At 43.6% G+C, this 24135-nt stretch overlaps 1 protein-coding gene across 1 annotated transcript in view; it reads left to right on the top strand.

Annotated features, from left to right (window-relative positions):
- Mef2 (myocyte enhancer factor 2) overlaps nucleotides 1-24135 on the top strand; it is a 63141-nt gene that overhangs the window by 34129 nt on the left and 4877 nt on the right. Inside the window, exon 2 of the mRNA XM_089588972.1 lies at nucleotides 8590-8619. The gene's annotated coding sequence lies outside the window, so the exon portion shown is untranslated. The remainder of the gene's footprint in view (nucleotides 1-8589; nucleotides 8620-24135) is intronic.

Here is a 24135-nt window from a genome sequence, read left to right as displayed (position 1 = left end):
GGGGATGAGCAACACGACACACCGTCCGCCCCCCAAAAGCACATCTCCTCGACGACGATCCCCGAAAAACGCACTTCACTCGGGCGCTCGCGCGCACCGCGTCACACCCCGAGCACTCTGCACACTTTGGCGGGGCAAAAGACCGCGCGGGGGTGGGAAAAAAGAAAAAAAAAAAAAAAAAAAAAAAAAAACCAACAAAAGGTACACGGACTCCGGGGCGGTGGAACACTGCTCGGCCGTTCCGTGCAGCAAGAGCAACTAGTTGGGCTGCACCGACTCCCGGCCCCCGTGTTTTCCGATGCTTATATATACACGCACGCTACGCGCGCCCACCGAGCGCGCGCGTCCTACGTTTAGTCTATATACACATATATATATGTATATGTATGTATATGTATGTATTATCGGCATAGCTGCAGAGCCTCTCTTTCTCTCGGGGGAGACGCCGAGGGGCGATATAATACACACGTATATAGTAGCGTACAGAGAGCCACCAGCTCGGCGCGGATCTCAGGGTGCCGAGGAACGGCGTATCGGCTAAAAGAGTCCGAGAGCGAGGAAGGAGGGAGGCACGAGAGAGGGCGGTCCCGAGAGGGAACATTATTTTTGGGCGCCTATACACCTACCCGTGTATACACTTTTGCACCGCGCGCCCCGACACACTCTCTCTCTCTCTCTCTCTCTCTTTGTTTATACTTAACACCATCACCTGTCTTTTGCACTGCTAAAATATAATATATATGTACACATGTACGTGATTGTGTTTCGTTGGCCGTATAATTCACGCGAGTGCATCATCGTCATCGGGCACGCCTGGCGAGAGATCGGTAGTATGCGTAGCCCCGAGATCCTATTACGCGCCTCTTTTCCACCCCGTGATTGTCGGGGGATGGGGCGCGACAAGCGCCGGGTGCACGATCGTCCACGTGGATACATCGGGGACGGAGCAGCGCCTGCGCCGAGTGTCGCGCCGGGGGGGAGGTTCACTATTTACTTTGGGTCAACGGAATAATTTGCTTGTACCAATATATTATTATATTTTATCGGTTAATCGAGAGACTTTGATAATCTGTTGTAAGTGAGATCAACGTTCACGTGAAACAATAGAAATGCGGATTAATTATTACTTTGTTACCAACGTGCCATCACCGCGTTTCTTCGTACATTTTGGCGCTCCAATGTACAACGCGTAATTAATACGTATAAGTGCGTGTCGAATAGCGCACTGCATCAAAATCAATTTTCTCGCACATCTGTTACTCCCTCCGTCCATCTCTCTCTCTCTCTCTCTCTCTCAGCCTTTATCACTTGGCAAATCTTATACAAATTATAGGCCCGTTTGTGTGTGTTTTATGTAGCAGTAGGGCGCAGCTTCTAGCTCCAACTGGTTCGGTGTCGTTTGTCAGATCTCTCGGCAACAAGTTAAATCAAAAGCTGGTTCGCTCTGTCTTATACGTGCACACCATACAGTATACACATGTATAACATCGTGCACCTATATATACATGTATGGTCCGAGGAGTGCGTTAACTTTTAGCGTGTACAATAGCAATTGCCATATGCCTCGTGTGTGTATATATGTTGTGTCAATTGGCGCAGGTCAGTTTGATCGGCAGCTGTTCGCACAAGAGTTTGCCGATCTCCCCCTTTTTTTTTGCTCTTCCTCTCGTTTGTACGGCTCGCGCGTGACATTTCATCGAGTTTACTTTGTCACGTGTTCTTATAGAACCATACGTTTTTTCCCCGTTTTCATCGTTTTTACCGATCATCTCTCACTATTTTCAGTGAAATAGCGTATGGTTGCACGATTTTTCTTTTCTACGGTTGGTTAATCGTTTCATCACTGCAAGTAATTTTTACGTATAGTCCGTGTCGAATAGAGGAAATTTTTGTTGTGTTCCACGTCCTCTTGTAGGCCTCGGACACTATAATTTCTACGCTCGAAACGATTGCAATGTAGCACACCTACATAATACCTACGCAGCTGGTAAAAAAATTGATCGGTACTTTGATTTGGTTGATGTATCCCAGAGACGCGCCCTATCATTTGGATTGACAGCCAAAATAGCCCGAAAAATCTCGGCTCATTGAGATTAAGCGTAAAGCACCGGGGCTCATCTATTGGCAGCGAAACAATTGTCACCTCACGCCACGCATACATAACGCGTTACACCAGCACCCACAAGAGGAGAGGAGCCGTTTGGCCGATACGTGGCACCGCGTTTATCCCCCATGTATAGCTATTACAACTCGCGGGAGCGCAAATTACAAAGCCACCGGTTACAGTACAGTCGTAATCGTCCCTTTCCTCCGACCGCCATCCGTTTTGACCTACACCAACGTCGCTACAGTTGTAAACGTATACCTACGACGATCCTATACGTATACCCGAGATCACTCGATTGAAATAATGCGTACGGAGTTGGTTTTGAAAAAAAAAAAAAAAAAAATGGCATAATTTTCCTTCCTAGAAAAATAATGACGTCGGCGCCGCTTACGATGCACCGGGTATGTGGTGTTCGTCAAGGGCGACGCGCTGCATTAAAAATATGACTCCTTGTTATGTATATATCGGATGTAAGGCTCGTCGTGTATATATTATACGGTTACCCTGGTGCACATTTGATTATTCAATGTTACTTTATTCCAGGAGAAAAACAAAACTACTCGACTACCCTCGCACTGTCGATTGTCCATGGTTGTACTTACGCATCAAAACGAACCAAAGTCAAAGTCCAAGTGCCCACACCAATGTTACTTACCATATTACTTATGGTATCCCGCGTTAATCACGCTCTCGTAGCTTATAAAATTTCGGCAATCGTCCCTGCGCATCGGGCGTAATAATCCATCATAATATCTGAAGACCGGTATGGATCGGTATTTAACTTGTGAGTTTGAAAATAAAAGCAAGCGCGATCCAATTATATACGTACGTACACGGCTATGTACTTTGGTTATTTTTAGAGTTGCGAGTGAACTTGTACGATCACACCGCTAAAAGAGGAGCTTTGCACTTTTTACGAAGTCTCGATTTGTTTGGTGCCGAGTACACGCGAAAGCCATATAGTCCCCCCCTCCCGCAACGACAGCCCAGAGATGTTGTTGGTGCACATCGCCGAGAAGTGGCAGCAGGCATGAAAAATTCGGAGGAGTAGGTAGACACACCGCGAGGCTTTATCCAATTTACCCTACTCCAACTTTTTTGTACCTGTACGTACGAATCACGTCCTATCCGCGTTAAGATTAACAAGTTTACATCAATATCGGTTTATCAGAGGCAGCTCTCTTGCTCCTCATCCATTGCATTGCAATTGCAACGTCCGATCGGAACTTTACTTATTTCATTACTTTTGTTGATTGGTCGTCGGATCTGAGCTCTCGGTGCAGGGGGAATTAGTGTAGACGTTTCCTCTCCCCCTTTTTTTTTTCCGGTGTACCAAATACCACACCCAACACAATACATTATATACCTGGGCCATTCGTGCACGCGTCAAAAGCTCTCGTGGCGCGTTCTCGGGAGAGGAGCCACCGGGTGATCTATACACCATCCATCCAAGCGACAGGGCACACATACCTGTATATGTATATTATAAGATGCGCAGCCACAAGCTCGCCGCGAGTTGACGTCACCCTGTAGCTGTTGCTGGCACCATCCACTTTTGAAAGCTTGCCAAAGTCGCAAAACGCCCATATGCTCTCTCTCTCTCTCTCTCTCTCTGTACACCACGCGTGCCTTTCGACTACTGGAGAGAGAGAGAAAGAGAGAGAGAGTAATATATATACATCTACGTGGATAAAACATTTCACAGTAGGTTGTGCGACTCTTTGACTGCGCGCTGGTCTTGGAGAAGCAAAGCTCGGGAGAAACATGTGGACCCCTTGGAGCTTGCGAGGCAAAGCTTGCTCTTTGCTTCCTGATGGCGGGCCCCGCGTGTGCCGTATAGCCGGTGGTATATTTTTAGACGCGGCGGAAAGATTTCGCGTCGTACAACCAGCCGAGAGGAGGTCGGCAATGGATGAATTTGCTTTGGTTTCGTTGGTTTGTGTGCCTCTATGTGCGCAACGATTCCTGCAACGCTGATCTCTCGCTTTTGCGAGTACTAGTGGCGAGAGAGGGTTCCATTTCATTTTTTTGTGGTGCTTTTTTTTTTTTTTTTTTTTTTTTATAAATGATAAATCGACGTGTTTCATTGCGGAAAATGACAATTAGCTGTAGCTGATCGGAGCACCGAAACGATAATCAAAACACCCTAGAGAGCAATTACCGAGAGAATATACAATGTCGAAAGATTAGCATTGTCCATACGTAACTTTGAAAAAATAATTTTTTTTCTTGGCTCGAGTGAAAACTCCACGCAGCCAGGATATGTACGAGTTTCACCTCGGATTTTCCCACATATATACCCGGAGGTATTATACACGTGGAACACATACATACAACACAGGATTCCTCGTCCCTGAGCTCTTACGCGACAAAAACCAATTTACGAATATCTTTCGTGGAACTACCAAATTTCGAGCACCCGTGAAAATTCGGTACTTAAACACCCCTCCCCAAGCGCGTCGGAGCACGTCTGATATCCCGAAAATTCAATTAGACCGTCTCTCCTCGCGCCCCACGTGTGGGTGTATATAATATACATGCACGTCGCAGCCGAAAAAAAGGAAACAGGCCCACATGTCCCGCGTGTCGTCAAGTAGGTGTACGTATATATATACATGATATCTGACCGCAATCCTCTTGAGATGTATACATCCCCCCTCGAAAGTTCATCGAACCCCATAAGAACCCTCCCGAGTGGAGTTCCTCTTCTTCCGGGGGGTTGTGGACCCACATACGATGCAGATTACCCCCTCCGTCCACGATTTATCTCTCTCTTACCCTACATATATTATACCCACCAAAGTGCATTATGAGGAGCACGTGTGTGTGTGTGTGTGCATGTTTTTTTCCAACTCCTCCTCCGCGTTGACTTGTGCTCGAGTGCCCGTACTTTACGCGCACCGGAGGAGACGACGTGGCTGGGGGGTGAGCGGATATCCGGTGCGTTGGAGCTTTTTCTCTCGCCGCCTATATGCAACGCGCGCGCTGTGGTGCTACATACATGTGTATATATAATATAGGTTCCGGGGAGCTCTGCGTCTTGGACGGGGGGACGACGACGCGACGCTCGGGTTTTGAGATAACAAATATTATTTCGGCTCTACTGCCGTCGGTACGTGTCACGTGCGTTTTTTCGATTCTCTCGAAGCTGCAGCTTTTACGAGCTTTTTCCTCCACTGCCCTGATGGGACCCTGCGCGCTTCCTCTCCCCGAGTTGGGAAGCGATAAAACCTCGATTTAAGCGCTTTTCAGGGGGGAAAGTCCATTGGTGTCGGCAGTTTTTTTTTTTTTTTTTTTTTCTTTTATTACATATCGCGTGGGCGTCTTGTTTTATTCAATCGAATTCGGCTTTCGTTCATTCCGTTTTTTTTTTTTTTTTTTTTTGCTTTTTCTCCTGAAACACAGTCGGGCAAAAAAAAAAGTCCGATTCCCATTTTTCCCGTCCGAGAGCGACGCAAAATTGCCGTGCCCACACACACGCGCCCCCGTCTACCGTATACGTCTCTTTAAAACTCCCAAAAATCTCGAAGAAGAGAGAGAGAGAGAGAGAGAGAGCATGAGACGAAGCCCACAGCCGCGCGGGTCTGGAAAATTGGAGCAACTCCGCGCGTGTATATATACGTTATACATACACAAATCGAGCGCCGGAACGAAAATACCAGGTGGCGACCAAAACTCCGCCCACGCGCGCACACCCCATACCATACGTGTATACCTATATTATACGTGTATGTCCCTCGTTACGAGACACTTTTTCTCGTCATCCGGAGCTTTTCGTTGGCCGCGTCTGTATACCGTAATCCACTTTCGACGCTGTCGCTCTTTTTTTTTTTTTCTTTTTTCTCCCCCTACGAAGCGACGCTGTTATTGAAAAAAAAAAAATAGGTCCACTTTGGGATTTTTCGTCAACCGGAAAGAGATACATCAACTCGTTGAATATCCGCTTATCCAGGATTACCCAGATACGGGTACAGTAGTAGGGGAAATCGAATTTTTCGCAACACTAGGAAAATATTATAATTTAAATCGATGTACGTGCCGAGGGATCGTTACTTGAAAATCAAACTAAATTTACATCGGTCCCGCGCACATGATATATGTACACGTTACAGAAAAGGTGTAGAGTCAATTATTCAAAAATCGAACCGAGGATGGATGTACCGCGCGCCGATGAAACTCGTGGAGCAGCTCATCGATAATAAAACAATGAAATAATCATTCGCTCGAGCATCGCGTTAATTATTCCCCGATGCTCGTCGTTGTACCCACCTTTATACATGTATGTATATACATTTGAAATTGTAACTCCCGAGTTTGGATGTAGGTACGTGTTACTTATTCACGCGTTATGTTTAACCCTTTTTCGTCGCGATATAGAAGGAATTCTGGTGCAAATTATATACATGTGCAATATAGAGCCCAAATCCACCCGATGAAGGTCGGAGCGACGCCGATCCGAAGACAAGGAGAAAACCATCGGTTGAGGCAACGTCAAAAAAACCCCGTCACCAATATAATATGTATATAGCCCACTTGCCGAATAAAACGCAAATCAACGGCAATGAATTCCACTCCGACAACGCGCAAACGTCATACCCACTAAAACGTCCCGTCGCGGTGTATCTCTCCAAAGTGTGTACCTACCCCAAAGCGAAGCGTCATTTTCCGATGTCACTCGTTATTTCCGTATATACCCAGGTCACATGTATACGTATACTGCACAGGGGCGCTCTGCTCTCTCGCTAATGAAGATGGACCTTTCTGGATTTTCGTTTAAGAATTCATGGCGACAGTGAAGGGAAGAGAAAGCGCACCTGCACACCGTATATACACGTACACCCGTGCACCACGTTGGGTCTTTGGCCCGCGTTGTCGGGGGCCCCGGGTGTGCACCCGTTGGCTGACATATTAGCGAATTACGTCGGGAAGGTGTATGTGTACGTATATGCACGGACGGACGGGAGACAGCGCAGCTTCTCTGTCGGATCGTGCCGAGGGTGTATCGATCTGCGCGCAAACATATACCGTACACGGCAGGTGCGCCAGTCACAAAATACGATGCATCCAACGGTTACGGCCATAGCTTGCGCAAGCTCTTTAACATTTTCGATTCTCTTTACAATTATTGTTGTTGAACACAACCGTGTAATTTTAATTATTTACATACATATGTATAAGCTATACACAGCATTATCGTACGGGTCGATGAGCAAACGATGGGGGAATAAAAGCTCGTCCCCTCGTGGCTGCGTTTATTTGCACCTTTTTTTTTTTTTTTTTCTTTTTTTTCCCCCCTCGACGCAGCGGTACTGCGAGCACGAGTTGCAGGTGCGTACGAGAGAAGAAAAAAAAAAAAAAAGAATCAGCAAACATCAAAGCGAGCCGAGGAGACGCCAGACTATATAGCCCTTAAAGGAGAAGAAAAGCTCCTTGAGACGCGCCGTCTTCTTCTTCCCCGAGCCCTGTGATCACCCCGGCGTTCCGCTGATTCGATTACGCGTGTATATAATACACCTCGTGGGTGGTGCGTATAACGACACGCGCCTCGTTAACGCGTCCTTTCTCCCGCGATGAGGCGTCCTTGCGCACCGGCGAGCAACTAGTCCGCTCATCCTCGCCCAAGACCCTTTATCTCCGTCTTTTGCGCTTGACGTGCACCCACATAATAATTATATAACTTTGAGCTTCGCTCGTTTTATTATTTATACATATATATATATATATATAAAGGGCAACGCACGTAAATGTTTCATCGAGCCGGGTGTATATTTTTATTGCGACCCGCGAGTAATGAGCCCGATTGCTTATTCATGCGCCTGTATCATCATCTTATATCCATTTATCGCGAGTGTACGCGGTGATGTGTTGTCGATAAAAAAAAAAAAAATAAGAAAAAAAAAGCGCGAGTTTACGTGGCAATAATAATTACGCCTGAAAAAAGCGCCGAGGAAACTGGAGGCCGCGAGGGTCGATAATCGATGCGGAAATCAAACGAGCTAACCAGAATGAAACGAAGGTTGGGGGGGGGGGGTGAGGAAAAAAGCTCGCGAAACAAGAGCGGTGGATTTCACTTGGGTGCAGGGTATATATTAGCCACTTTTCCACGAGAGTGAGCGTGGCTGGAAATGTTTTCCAATAATTATGAAAAGCCCCTCGTGTGGTGCGCGGATCGGGAGTCGAGCTTTCACGCTCCGTGGTTGTTTTCTTTCTTTTTTTTTTTTTTTTTTTTTTTTTGTTGCGCGTGCAAGCGCGTCTGAATGCATGTAAAAGAAAAAGCTTTGTTCGCAAGGTAAAAAAAAAAAAAAAAAATGTGCACGGTTTACACCACGTGCACCGTTGACCGAGAAAATGCACCAGATACTTTTTTTTTGTATCGCCCTCCGCTCCACCCCCTTTTTTTTGCTTTACATTTATTACGTTTCGAATAAAATGTTTGCAATAGAAACGACTTGTAATTTGCGTGGGTTTTCTTTTTGTTACAGGTGAGTCATCCAGTGTGCTTCTTTCACCGCGTAAGTAAAACATCAACGGCATGACACGTATGTAAACACATTGTTTCGCATCTGGAGAGGGGGAAAACAAAAAACTGATGGGCAGCTTTTAATATATCGACTCAAGCCTCCCTCCCCCCCACCCTAACAGAACGACGTGCACATCATGTATATGTAACGCATCGCAAATCCATCCGCGCATATATATATACATGCACACGTAAAGTGCAGTTTTCCAATATTACCCACAGTTCGTCTCCAAAACGATCGAGAGGGAAGGTCCTGCATGATGGATAAAGCCCACTCGTTGGCTCCCCGTGGCGGTACGTCATTTATTCACATCCCACCCATATAAACCCCACTATGCTCGAGGTATCAAATATTAGCTCCGCGTTTTTCCTTCACCAATTTTAGTCGCCGATGCTCGATACATGTATATATAAGTCGGCTTTTGGCTTTTCGCGGTGAACGTGACGTCACGACGAGCGCTGATCCAGTGATCGACTCCCTGTACCCCCAACCCTCCACCTGTAACACTTACAATATCGAATGGACCACGCGGATTTGGTTGATTTTCTACGAGTCATTTGTTATACATTGACTCGATTGTTATATATTCATTTGGTATTTCTTCGCTAACTGTACGTTAATGCAGAGTCTATTTTAGAGAGGGCCGCGCTTTTCCGTCCAATTAGAGAGTCGGTGACGCGCGCGAAAAAACAAACAGCACAGCGGAGCATTCCCCGAGCACCCGCGTCACTCCACATCACCCGGTGAGAGGTGCAAAATCCTACATATATAAAAGATCGATTAATTAGCCTCGTCGCGCGGACGTGGGGAAAAAAAAGGAGGGAGGGGTATCTTTCGGCCACTCCATTATGCGCGCACTTTAGCGTAACATGTCTCTCCCCCCCTCCTCCCCTAATGAGAGGTGTGCGTTGAAATGTGCATGGGGATCGATTGGACGATTTTTGGACTCTGTGCTTATTTCAATCGCAATGTTCCGTGTGTTTACATCAAAATATTTATATATACGAACAATAACGCGCTTACGCCCGCGTGACCATGAAATATAAACGCGATCGACGTGAAAGTGACGGGAAATTATTCATCAGCTCGGTTGGTTTCCTTCCCACCCTTTTTTCCACTGCACTTCCGCTCCCGAATACGTTACTACAGTGAGATGTGTTGTTTTGATCATCGATCCAATTGGGGTAGTATTTTATAAATATCTCCGGTAATATGCAGTCAACCATTATACAAGTCTATATACTGCACGGCTTTGTTGTTTACTCAATCGTTAAGTTGCAGGTCAACGGCAAAGGTCTCGGTACATCGGGATTGCTCGTGTACAATTGTATATACCCACAATTTCGTTCGCGATAGCTCGTACATGATTGCTTATTCCGTAAATCAAATGAAAAGCCCAAAAGTCCCCGTGTCCCAGTAACACACGTAATATAATAGGAGTGGCGTCCAAAGCTGTGCATCAATTCGAGATCGATCGCTCGCTCGCCCACATTTCGCCCTCCCGAAACTCTATTTGCGGATGTGTATATATGTGAATAGCGGGAAGGTGCGGTCCAATCCTCATCCTTTTTAGTACAAATATACACGCGTCGTCAGACCAACACACCAATCTTCCCGATATACCGTGGGTATCGGTCGTATTAATTATTTCGCGACTTTGCTCGACTCCCGTCCATCACTGACACACTGACGTCTTACTCATTTTCCCATCCGAGTGCGAAACTCCTCAAAAAATACTACGTGCTTTGGGGTATTTTTTTTTTTCCATATACCTTAGCTTTGGTAATACGTATTACCTTTGCATTTTTTTTTTTTTTTTGTGTTTGTTGCTCGTGTGCCCAAGTTGTTGCCGAAAATTCAGATCGAACCAAACTTGGGGAAAGAAAGTTTACCAGAATTAAAGATGTGAGCAGTCATTGTATCGCAGCGAAACATTTTTTTTTTTCTGTGACAAAGTACCTATTTTGTCACTTTTTTTTATTTTAATTTCTAAGATGTAAGTAAGTATACGCGATTTGGCCCGACTAACTCGAAGATAATGATTATCGATGGAAAGAAGAAGATTACGACGTCTGAATAAGTATAAGCATAATCTGAATACTTTTGGGGTCAACTTACTGGTAGTGCAAAGTATATCTGATGTACTTTATTGTCATTTAAATCGTTTGTTTCACAGAAAATTTAATTATTTTTTATACTGAAAAAAAAAAAAAAAAAAAAAAAAAAATTATCTTTCCTCGGTGTACAACACAACGAGGCTCAACTTTTCGTGCCTACTAAGTTACGACATGTATGCCCCGAGGGTGCAAAGTGCATATTAGCGCAACTTTGTCGCGCCGCGGATACACCGATTTTCGTTCGAGATAACTTTTATCGATAACCAATCGATCGTACGATTCTTATCCGTCTTCCTGATCGGTATCGTCGGCACATTACGCCCCAAATGTTAAACTAATGCACACAAAAAACGAGCTCGAGCGAGATAACATTACTTTTGAAACGTTTCTTTTCCTTTTTTAATTTTTATCGGAAACAAATAAGCGCCCGTCAAGGCCTTCGCGCTTTACGATTTACGAAACAGATTTCCAATGCTCACATCGACATGCACTTTGCGCGCGAATAAATAAATATATATACCATCGGTGGAAAATCAAAGCAGCAGTACAGCAGAGTTGTGTACTTGTCGTCCTTCCGACACGTCGGGGTGAGGGCATCGAATGCACTTTGCGTGTTCGCGCCTCGTTATTGGCGACACCAGTGCTACAACCCAATCGGCAAATTTTCAAGTGCAATATACGTGTATGCGCACATCGGGTATACATACGTACAATAGAATTTGGCTGTCAGGTGTGCGCTCTGTAGTGACGGCTAACCGAGATTGTCGCTCTGGCCGTCTGTGGTTGTTACTGCGTATGCCGATCACCGATTGAATTTTCAAATTTCGCGCCAACACGCCGCTCTCGTGTCGATGTCGCTTTGAACGACCGGATGTAGGTACCATTAAATTTGTTTAATTAACGTTTTGGTGCAACAAGCCAATCATTTTTCGTACACCTACTGAGCACTGAACAAAAGTTTCCTTGGATTAGTGATGCACGGACTGTATATAAGTTGCCCCGGTAACTCCGATTCATTGCATATTGTTGGCATTTTATTAGAAGAAAAAAAAAAAAAAAAAAAAAAAAAAGAGTAAAGGTGAGAGTGTAATCGATGATGTCTCTGCAAACATGAGTTACGAAATTTTTACCATTTAGTTTCGCTCGATGCGTCCGAACCGATGATAATGCATCCGCCCTCGAGCACAAAGATTCAACTCTTTCATTTTAAGCCTCTCTATACAACTGGTACACTATTGCGTCTCTCAAAATTAAAATTTAGCCTCCGTGTGTAACGATGGCTTTTATCTTATCAGTGCAAACACTTGGCATTCGTATATAACATGCTGTATACATGCACGCGGTATAATAATTCTACCTCTCTTTAATACACACGTACTCGTTTGCTCAGAGTTACATAGTTCAAGTACTCTCACGACGTAGAAACAATTTTTTTTTTTTTTTTTCGTTAAATTTATTGATTAACATTACTTTTCACGTACATCGCGTTATTATACATGTACACGTTACAATAAATACGCAATTCATCGAATTGGAAATGAATCGATGGAACATGTGCACGTGCGCGCGTTAGCTACAGCAAGTGGTGTTATGATATACATATATATAGGTACAGGTAATTAAGTACACACACACGTGATATTTGTTTTGGCTGATAAGCCAGCCGAGAGCGAGATTAGGTAATACAATGAAAGATTTTCGCTTCTGATGCGCGCCCGAGACAGTGAGAGATTCGGTAAGCCTCTCGAACATTTTGTTTCTTCGTTTTCGTATAAAACTTTGATAAAATACCTTTGATGCACGCGCGTCTCCTTTTTTTTTTTTGTTTTTTCCCGATTACGAAAATGGTCATTATTGTGTCGGACGCACCGTGTCATTTGTGAATAATTATGAACTACTTCTCGGTAGCGTAATCTCGTCCTCGAGTGATTCATCTGTAAAATCGTCACGGCTAAATAGATCCGAAAGACGAGAGACAACAGATAATGATATTCTTCGCCAAAGTCGTTCACTTATCGGCAACAGTGACAGCACGTGCGCCCGGTCATTGTAAAGAGACAATAAAGAAAGCACTGTAAAATAGTGGTAAAAATACATTATAGCTTCCCATGAGAGAGCTCATCGAGGGGGTGAGTGCTTACATGTGCAACCTATACATCTACATACCTATATATATATATATATATATATATATATATATACGGAGATAGAGAAGCTTTCCGTGTAGCAACTCTCGCTCTCTGTATCTTGAACCGATGGCACATAATTATATCCATATAGTGTAGTGTGGCTCTCCCGTGGTATACCAGCTGATGCAGCCCTCCTCGGAGGTACATGGCTTCCCTATGCGCCACTGACGTCCGCGACTACTGCAGCAGGAGGCCAAGCCTCCTGGGATGATGTCGGGAAAAAACAGTAGCCCCCACCCCCCCTTTACACACATGGCCCCGGTGCAAGTAAGGATATTTTTCGGATCATATATGCCTGTTCAATAATTATATCGGATTTGAGGGTCTATTGTACGTCCCGTGTGTGCAATTGCATTAAAAAAACCCGACTGCGCACGTCAATCGAAAAAGTGAATCACATGTGAGTGGAAATTGAGTTTTCTTTTTTTTTTCTTTTTTTTTTTTTTTTTTTTTTTCGATAAAACTCTCAAGTTACTGATGTCATTATTGCTAGATGTATGGAAAGTGTGGAGAAAGTTTGTCTCGTTTCCTGCACGTGTCCAACTATTGTCATGCTAAACGTGACGCACTTACCTAAACTGTTATCAATTTGAAGGTCACGTTACTCAGGTAGTACATTAGGTACCAGATGCATGCCATAGCTTTCTCTAAGTTATGAAATTTACGTCATTGATTTGTAACGAAAAAGCTCTCGAATGCGGGTTGGCTACAATTTTCGGCCCAACAACCTGTTAAATCGTTAAAACGCGCAACCCCAAGTTTACAAATGTTGGAAAAATTTTTTTTTTGTGAAAGCTACATCGCCGCGAGTGTAAAATCATCCACCGAATAACACACCGGTAATTTGTTTTTTTTTTTCCCCAGCTTGTGTCACCGCTGTAAATATTTGAGACGCAATTTTCGTTAAAAGCGCCCATTAATTATTAAAATCGTTACTTCTACCCTCTCTTTGTACATAACACTCTTTTTTTTTTTTTTTTTTTTTTTTTATTCTTGAAGTCATCGAGATCAATGCTCGGGAGTAAATAATGAGAAAAATATGGATTATCGATACAATATTGATTCGCTCGCATGAATACAAACGAACACAATCAACACCAAATTGACCGTGATACGCACGCACGAAAAAAAAAAAAAAAAAAAAAAATGTGGGTCGACGATAAGAACAGCATTAACAGCAAAAATTACACGAGTAGTACCGTGATGCGATCGGTTGGCATCTCAGGAGGGGGGGGGGGAGAAATTTCGACCAAAGTAATACACAATAATATGGGAAAAGGCGAGAACAAATCATCGAATGCATGGACAAAAGACTCCAAAGACTATACATACGTGACATCACGTCTAATGATCTCAGCGCACCTGGTATTGTACATCATGTGCAGTTGTTCCACCGACACACTATTGAATAGCGTCATATCGAGAGCGAGTGATACACCCAATCGTACACGCGTGACGCGGGAGAGGTCACGAAATTGAAGAAAAAAAAAAAATGTACATCGCTGACAATGAGAGGTGGGACACGCGCCGATGGCAAAATACATGTATATATATATATATGTACGTGCCGGTCTAGGCGTGCAATATACTCTCAATATCGTGTTGTTTTTGAAATTCCCAGCTCCAAGCGGTTATCGCTTGTCCTTTATTTTTTTTAATTGCGTCTCTATCTGCCGACTCGCGAACGCCATTAAACATCGATTACCCGAGAAATATATCACCCCGACGCGACTGATTCACGCGCACCTAATTATCATCAAAGGGAGAGGGAGGAGAAACAAAAAAAAAAATTGTCAAACTGACACCTTCGCGATATGTGTACACGTGTGACGGCGCGTACATGGTATACCCACCCGCGAACAGCTGAGCAAAGACCAGGAGGAAAAACAAAAACGAGCTTTCCCACCCGGAGCTTTTCAAAGAAGCTCCTCCCGAGACAAGGAGATAATACGAGCGTAATCCAGTGGGCATCAGGTATACACCACATCGTGTATATATAATACATGACAGTGCCAGAGAGAGAGAGAGAGAGACGTTTCGAAAGCACATAGAGCAAAAGCAGTGCGCGTGCGTGCGCGGCGGCTTTTCTTCCTTCCCGTCTCGCTCTCGGTGTGATGCACAGAAGCCACCAGCCGTAAAAACCGATAGGACAAGCTCCGAGCCGCTTCTCTGACGTCAGTCGGCTTATCGACCAATGAAAGCTCTCCCGAAGCCTCTCTCTTTCTCTTTCGACGCTTCCTCAAATCTTTTTATTTCGAGCCCCGAGTCCCCAAGCCAGGCCAAAAGTTCTGTTACAGCAGCTGTGCGCGCACGTCTGCACCCACCGGACGATCTTCCTCGCTGCAACCGAGCACCGGCTTTTCCTTTTTCCACGTAAAAAACAATCACAACCACACATCCTACGTACAAGCGGAAAAAAAAAAAGAAAAAAAAAATAACGCGCATCAATCAAGACTTACGCGAAGCGCGTACAATATATTCACGGGTTAATCGGTGCGCGCGCACACCGTGTGCGCTCTGCAAGCTAGCCGGTCGCGCGCGTAAGGCTCGGCACGACAGATACTCGCCGACCGTCGGCCGAGCGCGTGCTCGTATAGTGTAAGTCGTTTTTTTTTTTTCCCAACACCCAAGTGCAGTGCCTCATTTTTGTGCTCTAGTCAATTTTACACGTCGCACGGTTATCATTCATCGGCACCCACCCGTGCAAACAAGTGCTTCTTGAGACGCAGTTTCTCCATATTTTTGTTATTTCTTTCTTTCTTTTTTTTTTTTTTTTTTTTTTTCTCCTCATTTGTGCGCCCCCGCGCGTGTCGCTGTGCCTTTCGAGAGTTTGCCGCTCCACTGCATATACTTGCGGCACTCTCGGCGAGAGCTTTTCTACAGTGTGTGTGTGTGTGTGTGTGTACCCTACACGTGAGCTTTTTTTTGTCCAATGCAACGTGATCGAGGTACGAGACTTTGAGAAGCGGAGCTTGTAACAAAATCGAGCCAAAGAGTGACGAAAGCCTTGTTCGAGTGTGTGTGAAAAAAAAAAAGCTCTGACTCTCTCGTTCTGTCTCCGACGGGCGAAACGGACAAAAAGTGCAGAGGAAAGAATATATAAGTAACCGCCAAGATTTTTGCTACCAATGCGTGATAATTCACGGGGACGCCACACTAAAGTGCCAATATTATTCATACCATTGGTTATATAATATATGCACACATTATATGTAAAAGACGAGGAAAAGCGTCGCAGGACGAAGGAAGGAGCAGCGACAGAAGAGAGAGAGGAAGCGTCGAAGGCCAGAGAGTACCCACCGGCATCAGGAGATACATATATATACATACACATTATAAGCTGCACGGAGAGAAACGTGCGCTTCCGGCCATATATACTTACTCGTGTGTATATGAATTAGATGTCGTCCCGTGAAAGCTTCATAACGTGTAACATATACATGTGTACATACGGATGATCGAAAAAGTGCGCACCGCTGTATCCAATACACGTTAATTTTCTGATGAAGCTGCGGGTAACCAGGAGTAGATAACACGAAGAATATGGAGCTTGTCCCGTCGACTGAAGTTCAGGTGCGAGACAATAGTACAATATATATATGTCTTTACCTCGATACAACCGCGTGCTTAATTGTTTATATCCCTCGTTACATTTTTATACATATTACATAAATGTACGGAGGAAAAAATAAGGGGAAAAATGTGCGTTTGCGGTGATGTCACATGGGCCGGCGGGAGGGGAGGGGGAGTGATAACGGCGCTCAGCTGAGTCAAGGATAGTTGAGGCTCTCTTTCCGAGTGGACCGATAACCACCGATGTCGCGTTTTTCTCGAAGCTTTTCCCTTTTTTTTTTCCCGCTTTCCTCGGCGATTATGCCATCGACGAAGCATTTCGCCGTAAATTACAGCGCGGCAGGTATATATTCAACTCGTTTCATTAACTTGTTCGTTAATTAAGATTAATTATCGCGAGAGCCAAAAGTGTACGGCAGTTGGAAAATTTGTCTTGCACAAAGAGACGCGTGCGCGTATGTGTGTGGGTGTCGAAATTCCAATATTTGCCCAAGATTGTGTGAACACGCGTATTATATGCACAACTGATATGTATACAATTATTACGGTAATACACGCGGTATATAAGTAGCAGAGACGGACGATTTCTTCTCTTCCTTTGTTGTTTGTTCTTCTGGAATTCTTATCGAATTTTTTAACTGGACCGGGCAAATTAATTTCTTTTTTTTTTTTTTTTTTTTTTCCTCCATCCCGCTTTTGAACAATTGGCTCCAAGATCCAAGACGTTTGCAACTGCCAGTCAAAGCCACGGAGTTGCCTTGTACAGAGAGTCATCCTCCCCAGCTGCTCTTTGAAAAAAAAAAAAAAAAAAAAAAAAAAAAACCAAGTCGCGAGGAGCCGAGGAAAATTTTGGTGCCAAACGATTCGAGTTTCCGGTGCGTCGTCTACGCCGAAACATTCCCTCTCTCGACCTCGTCCCTCCGCCCCACCGCTCTCCTACCCACACATGCGAGCGAGACTTGGCTGTGGTCCAGCTTGGCTTGTCTCTCTTTCTCTCGAATTTTAACGCGCCGAGGGTCTTTGTAGGTACAACATATACTACTTACATATATATATATATATGTATGTACATGCACACACGAAACGCGACAGCGCGAGGATAAAGAGAGACGAGGCGCGCTCCCAAAGAGAAGAGGTATATTATATCCCGCAAGCCTCTGCACCCGAAGGTATATATAATATACATACCTTGGGTGGAACGGGGCAGTAGTTTTTGTTTTTCGCTTCAAGATCGTCCCTCTTTCCTCTTCTTCTTCTTCTTCTTCGTCGTCGCCGCGAGTGAGTGGCTTTTTGCCTTTTTGTGTTCGCAAAGGAGGTCGTGGATTTGCCCTCTCCTCCCCTCGGGTGAACCGTCTCGGATGTTCTGTGCGAGTGCAGGAACGTTTATTCATCCGTCAAAGTTGTTACAGATTTTAAGGGGTGATAATGAGATTGAGTTAAAAAATTGGAGTGTGCATTATATTGTGGACGGATCGTATATGCTCGTTGAGGATCAAAGAGTGGAATTTATGGGCAAAGCGAGCAAAAAATGATTAACAACAGTAGCAACATATAGTGGAGATACACGTATGCACGTGTACTCGCAGATGTGGGTATAATATAGGGACAGAGCGATAAAAAAAGGAAGGAGCTCGTGCAGCAGCTGAGAACAGATGAGCGGACATGGCGTGTGTACTTCGATCCTAAGCTGATGGCCATTGAACCTCTGGGTATGTGCTTGCGGGGGTGGTGTCGCAAGCTCTCTCTCTCTCCAGGAGGTCGGCAAAGGGAAGACGTCGAGGGGGGCTGGAGATGGGGCTGCTTTGATGTTTACCGATACGTCCACCAGCTACGGCACACGTATATATGTGTGCGGGTTACGTATGCAACAGGGTGTGGAGCGATGGAAAAAAAAAAAACGCGCACTGAACCGCCTATCTCACTTTTTTTTTTTTACCGTATTTTGTTGCTTACGCTCATGGAGATCGTTTCGCTGTGCGGGGTTTTCATTTTTGTTCGGAGCTGAGGGCTTTTCGCGCTTGAGCTGCTGTTTTCGTTGTCGGACCGACCGTTCGTTCGTTACAATTACTTTTTTCTCTTTCTTTTTGTTACTTCCGAAAATTGCTCGATCGAAAATTATCGTTAAAGCTCAGCTGTGCCCGCATTGTTTGAACCCTCCTGTCGCAATTGCACCCAGCAACACGAGACGCTCCCATAAGCTATACTCTCGGCTCGGACAAAAAAGGGGGAATCCCAGTCCAAACGCTCGCGAAACCGCGGATCGATCCCGTTCATCAAACTTGCATGAAAAAAAAAAAAAAAAAAATGGGGGAGGGGGAAGCCTTCCGCCGTGGATGAGACAATAACTTTTTTCGTCTCCGAGCGAGATGCAAGCTCACCGGTTGGTACGATCCGGAAAATCGAAGCGCCGCGGCGCCACCGAGGCCGAATAATGCAAAGCGCGACAATGTGCGCCCAGCCGGAGCGATCTTTTGTTCCCTTTTTTTTTTTTCCTCCTGTTTTCGCGTGGACATATCGGGATGCGCGGTCGGACGCGACGAGAGACACACGCGGGGAATTCGATGATGAAGGTGCACACGCACGAGGGGGTGGGTGCGTACACATGATGTGTATACATACAGGTCGATCAAGAGTCCGTGCTCCGTTGTGGTCGCTGACCTCTGCACCCCCTGTATACACGTACCGTACCGGCCTCCTCTTGTATAATAAACCAAATTCGATCGCCACTCTCTCTCTCTCTCTCTCCTTTCGATACGTCACCACCGCTGTCTCCGGCTCCCTTTGTCCTCCGATGTCTTGGTAAAATTTCACTCGCTCTTTCAACCTGCCACCAATACACATTATACCAACAGACCTGCCCGTGAAAAACATTCCCCGCGAGCAAGTACAACTGGTCCCGGCAAACTGGTTTTAAAGAGGCTCGCGTTATTTACACGTGCGCCTAAAATGCCTCTTCGACTGTACATATACCTACCTACGCTCGGATACGTCGCCCATCTCACGGGGGAAAGATGCATTTGGCCGGAAATTTTATTTGTCTCGACCAACGGACCATGGATTTGTTCATTTAATTTTATCCCTCCCTTTTCGCGGGTTTTTAATGTTTGCGGTACAATCAAACATTCATCGAAGGAGGAACATATTATAAGTTGGGTGAATTATACGTGTACATGCGAACGGAGGAAACTTTATGCGAGAGTGTGCCACGTAACTGATGTTATTGTTTCACCGAAGAAGGTAAAATTTATATTTACACTATCCCATTACATCCATCTGCAATATATTATTTATGTACACACGCGCGCCTTTTTTTCTTTTTGCTCGACGATTCAATTATTGTTATGTATGTACTTACGCGCGGAGTGAGACGACTGAGTCTCTGCGGCCGATTCTTATTGTATTGAAATCGAAATCTATATCGTCGTCGGCGTCCAACTAGATTTTATAATGGGTGCGGGTGGAGCTCGGCTTTTTTTAAAAAGAGCCACCGTCGCCGAAGCCGGCCGGTTCGGGGATCACTTTTCGATCGTCCGATGTTCGCTTTTCTGCTGAAATGTACAAGTAAGTAGGAGCGTTGATTGCCAAGACAATGAGCGTCGCGAAAAACGTCCTCCTCCCTTTCTTTCACAGGTTACGACGTATAAGTACGACGACTTTTCGTCTCGTCTATATACCCGACACATCGTCGATGTTTAAATATGCAGGAGCATCGAGCAAACCCTCCTCACGTATTCCATATGTATATTTATACCTCTTCTCATTCCGCGTGGATGTGTGTACAAGTATATATCACTTGTGTAACAACCTACGCGCGTCATAGCGCCTATGTACCCGCCCTCCCGCGACATACATGTACCTATACAAGTGCAAACCTGTGACTATTGTAGTGCATACATCTGCGGTGTATAGGCATAGTACGTTCGTTGATGTATCATAGATCTGTCTATAGACGTGTCTTGCCAGTCCATCTCTATATTTTTATTTTTTTTATTATTACACTATACCGATGTTTCTTTTTTTTTTTTTTTTTTTACTTCGTTTTTCGAACTAATGCGCGTTAATACACGTACACGCATAACATTTAGATTTATAAATCGTAGGAAAAAATTGCAAAACGAGAAAATTAAAAATACAGTGTTTGAGGGAGATAATATTTTTATTATTTGTCGCTATTGTAAAAAAAAAAAAAAAAAACAAACAAACAAACAAAAAAGAAAAAAAAAAAAAAACAAACAAAAAGAGTGAAAAGTTGTTTCGCAAGCGATTGATCTACATTTTTTGTGTAGATGCGGCGCGCCAAAGTGCCGTTATAGGTTTTCAAGTGTCTGGTTAATTATTAATAGTCCGGGAAGTTTCGTTCTACGGTTGAAATAAAGTTACTTCGAAATAATAATAGACAAGAGGTGGATGCAAATAGATGCCGCGGGTATACTTGTGCACGCTGTATACCTCAGCTACCACGCTAACATTCCTAAGGAGAATCCATTCATTTTCTAGTCGAGCCTTCTACGCCCCCCCCCACACCTTCATTCGTTTGTTTATTTGTGTATATACCTAACTATTTTCCTCCGCTTATACAGTTTTTTATTTTTTATTTTTTTTTACTCATCGATAAAAAATTTCCTTTTTTTCCTGTTTCCATCGATTTTCTTCTTTCGACCGATCAACCAAACGTATCAATTTTCTCCATCCATTACACTCGCGAAATGATTAATCGGCGAAAAATCGGCACTACGATTCTTTTTTTTTTCCATTTCTCCCTTCCCTTCTATCGCGAAAAGCAAATCGTGAAACTCTGTAAACGGAAAAAAATTTTCAATCAAGTCGCCCACGCTTTTCTCATTTGATTGCCTTTTATTGAAAGGACAATGGAAAAAAAAAAAAAAAAATCCATCTGCGGTACACTTATACGTAGTCCCATCACGATTTTTACGAGCGCAATGTTACGGTCCCCATGTCCATTGAATAAAAAAAAAAAAAAATGAAAGAAACAAAATGGCCAATTGTGCGTGATTAAAAGTGAGAGTTTGCGCGCTTGTTTTTTTTTTGTTGTTTTTGTTTTCTATACATCACGCAAAATGCGTTGTTATAACCCGCAAGTATAATATTATTGTTATGGTGCATATAAACGCAAATATAGTACGTGTAGGGGACAATGACTTGTAACGCACTGCGGATTCGCGATATAAAATCAAATTCAAAGTTCTTGTGTGTAGATGAGTGCAAATGTCGCTATATCGGCGAATTTGCATATTTTTTTATCAAACGATCTTTCGCGATAACGTAATTTTTAATCAGGTAAACCCAAGTATATACGTATAGACAATAAAATACATGGAGTTAATAATTTATGGCACGGAGCGCTACCTACATTTGCTGCGAGATAGCGGTATGCGAATTATTTCTCGAGAATTAGCATTTTTGAGAAATAGGGATATATATATGTTTATTTTTTTTTCCCCTCTATTTAATTGGTTTTGTGACCCGGAGGAGCATAATGACGATGATGATGGTGATGATGTGATTGATGAGCAGACGAGTGAAACATTTTTTTCAAGCCTGATGACGTGTGCTATATTGTTAACAATTGATTTTCGTACAAAGGTGGAAGAACGGGATTTTCCCGACGATTCCTTAATTACCACTAGTAGCCTTTGTCGCTATCGAAATTTCGATTGGTTGACCAAACGTATTTTTTTTTTTTTTTTTTTCTTCAAAATAGACGTGCGTATATGCCAGTTTTGGAGAACGATATAGAAAATAGCTGTTTTACAAATTAGTTACGGAAGAAATTGTTTCGAAATTTTTGGGGAAAAAAAAACGACTGCTTATCTGTTTGAACAATTGCTTTGTTTTAGACCAAATTTTTATTATCAGCACCAGACAGTGTATTTTTAAGATAGTATATGCCACTTTGTTCAACAGAAGCAAAATAGTACAGTCGTTACTTACCACTGTCCACACCTTTTTTTTCGTACATTGTACTTACTGTTTGAATAAAACAGACGGACGTTCCAACGTTTTCATATTTTTCACCGATTAGCGTTAACAACAATGTACATTCCATTTATTAACTTAAAAACTAAAAATTTTTTAAACGTTATAAATTATAATGCGTTTCACCGACGCGCCTCGAGCGATATTAATATACTGTTACTAGAAATATGCACTTACACAGTATACGCGGGTTCACTTCTACGGGTTACTTCTAATTCATTAAAGAAGAAAAAAAAAAAAAAAAAAAAAAAAAGAAAGAAAGAAAACTAGTACATGCAGTGAATACTGTACTAGTAATTATACGTGAATTTCTTGACCTCGACCAACGCCAATCGTTGAAATTTTATTTTCGCATATCTATTCATATTTTATCAATGTAGCTTGTCAAAGTTGACTTAAAATGTAAAATTTCAATAACGTAACGTCCCAATGCGATCAGCCAAAGCTAACCTACCGTCGAATAAAGAAAGCTTTACTCGTCAATATTTTAGCAGTGAATAAAACTATAGTAACTATACGGTGTATTTTGTATTCTAACAGTGAATATTGCATTAGATCAGTCTAATACGTTTCAACTCCGGGCAGCTTTCGTAATCCCCCTCCCCTGTTTCATCATTACTCGAAACGGACGGTAACAGTTGCAAATATGTCCCCTACCAATATTTGAAGGGAAAAAAAAAAAAAAAAAAAAAAAAAAAAAAATTTTAATTTTTAATTTTTAATTTCTTCTTCTTCTTTAACTATGCATGTGTAGTTACAAAGTCAATTAGCGCTATCGCCGTACCGACAGATATCAGTTTCCATGTCGTCTCGGTAATGGGAAACCGATACAAATACAAGCCGAAATTCATGCGTCCGGCCAAAGCTCAAGCCTCACTTGAACGATGCACAATTAGTGCCATTTTTGTTATCCATGGATTTTGTAACGCACGTGCCAAACGACTCCTATCTTTTCTGAGCTGCTTTGAGGATCTGTTTTGAAGTTTCAAGGAAAAAACCAACTTTTTGTGCAAGTTTTTTAGCCAGTAAGTACCACTACACACACGTCGGGCGTAAGTAAAAGTTTCCGTGAATTTTACTCGCGAATCACGAAGCGCCGTCGGTTATTTTCCTCGGCCAAACCTAATGCACCTCTCGCATCTTCCGCGCACCTCGAAGAGAGGAACAAAAAAAAAAAACATATCTCGCAAGTAGGCAAGTACCCGGCGAGTATTTTATATTATACGCTCGCCGAATAACTGATGGCGCCCGGCTGCTGGTCCGTTGTCACCCGAAGGTCGGCCGGTAGATGTATAAACTCTCATGTGGCTGCTGCTTCTCGCGGCTTGTCGTTGGCCGAGAAGGCTAGTGGAACTCGTTTTTACCTTTGCATAATTACATGCGTAAGTGTATGAGAAAGGTTTCGTTACAACGAGCGCAGGTTTCGATGATATCGTACAGATACGGTGCCGAGTCGACCAAAATTTTTAATATAACGCGAGACCTTCTTCCCCCCCCCCTCTCCCTTGGGCTAACTATTATCATTGTTGCCATAATTTTTTTTTTTTTTTTTTCATCTCGATAAGCATAATGCCAGATTGCGACGTATACGATTCTTTGTTGGTCGACGTCTCATCTCTCGCTTTTCACTG

Source organism: Copidosoma floridanum, unplaced genomic scaffold (genome assembly GCF_036245765.1).
Source record: "Copidosoma floridanum isolate Cflo_tuat_1 unplaced genomic scaffold, Cflo_Japanese_pri ptg000007l, whole genome shotgun sequence".
NCBI lineage: Eukaryota > Metazoa > Arthropoda > Insecta > Hymenoptera > Encyrtidae > Copidosoma > Copidosoma floridanum.
Note: the sequence above shows the minus strand (reverse complement) of the source record. Positions and strands in the feature narration are given on the sequence as shown.